Raw genomic sequence first — 4550 nt, 5'->3', positions numbered from 1 at the left:
CTAACTAAGGGAATCAAAGATAAGTATAATTGTGTTGGAAAGAAGATGTGGTAAGGCGTGAATTTGACATAACTCTATCATCAAAAGTTTGAACTCGGATTCTGGGTTCGTCATAAGTGTCATTGTGACATAGTGAGGGAGCATTATGTACATACGCCTTTAAGAGATTATAGTGAGGATATTGTTATAACCGATCTGAGAAAGGAATTGCGAAGGATAACTTAAGGAACATAACCATTATGTTTACTAGCAATAAAGTAATGCTGAATAAGCATTTGGAATGTTAGGGTAAGAGAGATTGTGACAAGGATGTAAAGGATTAGAGAGCCTGGTCAATGAACTACAAGTAGACAATACAATGAGTATCTAAGATCAACGGGTATGAAAAGGGGTAGTCTGAGACAGCATCAAGGGATTAAATAAAGAAAGGCTCCATATTCGAACGAGGGAGTTACCTACTGGTAGGAAAAAAAAAGAGCATAAAGGAGTGAGTATTCATAGAGTAGAGACCAACCGTGACCTAGTAAGGCAAGATTACTGTGACAGGAACAAAATGAGAATGAGATGTTAGTTGATTTCTGATTATGTACATGAGGACAAAGAAGTGAAAGAAATCGACTGAGTGCAATAAAGGAGTTAAAGAAGAATGAGAAGAGACCGATTAATTTATAGCATACAGCTATGGCAATCGAATTCTAAGAGAAAGGCAATCGTTTTCTGAAACCAACGAAGATGTTGTGGGTTTGCATACTATAATATTCGAGGATAAATGTTTTTAAGGGGGGAAGGATATTACACCCCGTAGTTGGGTACGTTAAGATTCGCTAGGTGGTAGTTGTATTATTGCGGACGTGGGGTTATAGTTGAGGATATACGAGACAATATATATATATATATATATATATATATATATATATATATATATATATATATATATATATATATATATATATATAGTATATTATAAGTTTTGAAGTGAAACAAAAGCCTAAAGTGAAGTTCGGGAAGTCTAGTTTCCAACGCAACAACCTGTACGCCAATCGGACATCGGAATCAAACATTACGTGTGTTTTAAGACAGGCTGACAGGGCAAGGAATTAACCCTGCGCAAATGCGCCAGGAGATGGCGCTAACGCGCAGGGCAAGACCCTGCAACTCAGCGCAAATGTACAACGTGGCAGCACGATCGCGTTGAGCAAATTTTAAGTCGATCCAGGCAGAACCTGGACCGTTATATAAAGGGGTTACCCCTTTATTTCTTCAGCCCAAACACCCCAAACTCTCTCTTATATTCTAGAAATTTCCCCCTAATTCCCAACACCAAATTTTAAGCATAAACCAAGCATAATTCCCGAATTCCGATCTAGATAATGTATAGTTGCGATTATAAAATTGTATAGCGACGCATTTTGGCTTAAGTTCAAGGTGGAGGAGTGAAGATATAGCAATATTATCAGTAGAAAGGTATGAATCTCTTACTATTAATGATAATCTTGGTTTATTTACGGAGATAGTACTGTTAAAGAGTTATAAAATGATTTTGTTGGTGGAAATATGGGATAAAAACTATAAGGAATGTTTGTGGAGTATGAGATGTTTCTATGGTGATTAAGATGACGATGACGATTTCATGTTTAAAGGTCCCAAGCTTATGGTTTCAATGTTAATATGAGAATGTTGAGCTATTTCTTGATTTCTCAATTTTATTCATTAATGATAACACTATTTCTAAAGATTCCAAAGGGTATGAAATGACGCTTTATGAGATTTATGACCTTATTCTATGTTTTCCCTTGATGTTATTCTTCATTGATAGTCTCACCTCGTAATGCTAGTTCCTTCAAGGTGAGATATGAAGATCATAATGTTCCATAATACAATCGGAGGTTACCGACCTTACGTCACTCCGATAGAGTCATAGCTTTTGATTGGGCTCTTATGCATGCTTATGTGGTAAAGATTACACCGCGCCTATACGGCCGGGCAGCACCACTACGGTGGGCGCAGTGGGCGGCTTATGGCTAATGATAACAACACCGTGTCTATATGGCACGGGTAGCACCACTAGTGGGTGGCGTGAGATGATTACCCCGGATGCGGGAGGCCCGGACGCGGGCTAATGATGTTATTTGATTTATACAGTTTATGTATGTATGTGTAATATGTTTAAAAGGTAAAGGTGAGCGTGCATGATTCCGCCATAAGAGGCAAGCAGTTACAGTTATACCTTCTTCTTATGTTTTTTATATTTCCTTATTATGTTTTCATATATGCCTTACATACTCAGTACATTATTCGTTCTAATGTCCTTCCTTTTTGGATGCTGCATGCATTCCCGTAGGATCAGGTTGCCACCCGAGCGAGCCGGACCAGTAGGAACTCTCTTCCGTCTCAGCCAGCGAGCTCCATTTGGACCGGGGTTGCAGCCCTTTCGGTATGCCGTTTCATATATTGATATATGGGTATGACCGGGGCCTTGTCCTGTATTTTCTATAGTCTGTATTCCATAGAGGTCTGTAGATAGTGATATGTGGCCGTGATGCTATGTAGCCTCGTCGACACTTGTTTTGTTGTACAATACATGTAGGGGCCTAATCGACTTGCACTACTACTATGTTTATATGTATGCGTTGGTCGTGAGTTCTCGAGGCACTGTTTCTTGTGTTTATTGTTCAGGAAATAGTATAGTTCAGTTATAGATTGTGTATGGGCCCAGGTTAATCAGTGAGAAGTAAATGCAAACTTAGGAGTGCTTGGTCAGTAGTGATCGGGCACTCGTCACGGCTCATCGGTTTGGGTCGTGACAAGTTGTTTCTACAACGATAGGGATTTGCGCAGTTACCGTCGTGATTGTCTTACTTGCTTTCGTGGTACTAGTGGCGTCTCAATGAAAATGGTGGGCCTAAAGCAAAATTTTAATAAGAGTCTCAAATATATTCAATAAAACTAGCTCCTGTGTGCGTCACACGTGCATCTCGTGCGCCGCACGTGCATCTCGTGCACCCCTCGTACATCTCATTGGCTGCATGTGCATCTCGTGCACCGCACGTATATCTCGTTCGCCGCACGTACATCCCATGTCAATTAGTAAAAATATTTTAAAATCACATATATATTATTGTTAAACATGTGCATAAGGTGTATATATAAAGTAAAAGGAAATTAGTGCAAGCTCAAAATGGTGAAGGATGATCCTATATATTTCAACACACAGGATAATTAGACGTTGATTAAACTTGGGATGATTGTTTCTTGGAATAGTTTGTTGAGCATAGGAGTCTAGTACTATTAACTATTTTCTTGCTTAATTCAATATTTTTATTAAAAAAAATCCATACACCTAACTTTACTTTTAGTAACTATTAGAAAATGAGCCCCCAAAATTTTGGGACCTAAAATTCTTGCCATAGTGGTTTGTGTGTTGAGCCGGCTTGGTTCGGTATTGTATTAAACTTAGATTCCATATTATTGGCAGTAGGGGGTGGTGGGATTATTTCTTCGCGTAAAATATTCCTTAGTGAAAGACTCAAGAATTGGTGATACGACATGCCACATATGATTTCCAGATATTGTTCAAAACGAGTTTGTGTGCAATTTACTATGCACTCATGTTTTCATCGTCGCTGCATAAAGCATGGATAGAGCGAAATATAACTTGTCCTGATTATCATCGGGATTACAATCATATTGGGTCTTAATTAATTGGGGCACAGAAAAATTTAAATGGGGCGGGACATGTGGTGGACTTTGTATAAAAATAAGCTCAGAGTCACAAAAATTAGCAGATTAAAGAATGCTACACATTGTAACACTTTCGCTATTTTGTTTTTTAAATGTTTGTATTGTTGAACACTTGTGTAATATAGTATTATAAACTTATTAGTTAAATTGTTATTGAAAATAAAATACTACAATTACTATGAAGTACGATGAACTATTTTTTATTTGAGTTCAATCTTATCATATTCTTTTCTTGATAGATAAATTATCCACAAATTATGAATTGAAAATATGAAACTAACATCAAGAATTTAGAAATTGATCTTAATTCAGACACTGAGCCATCAAAAGAAACATAACAAGAAAAAATGAAATAATGTTTTCTAAATAAGTTTGACACATGATACAACTTCACAACAAACTCATGTTGGTGCATGTCTTTTCTCCACAAATCGAGAGAGTTGTTAAACTGGATCATTATGTAGACGTCTACGCAGTCTGGATCCCCTCATCAACACTATCACACGAACATAAGTAAGTAGACTTTAATGCAACCCGAGTTAGTATACCATTAATACACACATGCTAAATGGTATTATTTGCCCAAATAGCCATGACCTGCAGGGGACCCATGGTGTCCATGTACCATTCACTTTGGAACTGGCCTCTGATCACGAGCCCTTAACTAGGCCACATCCTTACCCCTGTCAAATGTGCCTTTTCGTATATATATTCTGTCTCTCATCACAATGTGTATCTCATGTATTTCCAGTTCATTACTAAATATGAAATATGATCGGTCAACAATATCAATATCACAAAGCATCATG

Source organism: Lycium barbarum, chromosome 8 (assembly GCF_019175385.1).
Source record: "Lycium barbarum isolate Lr01 chromosome 8, ASM1917538v2, whole genome shotgun sequence".
NCBI classification, from domain to species: domain Eukaryota; kingdom Viridiplantae; phylum Streptophyta; class Magnoliopsida; order Solanales; family Solanaceae; genus Lycium; species Lycium barbarum.
This window is presented reverse-complemented; position numbering follows the sequence as displayed.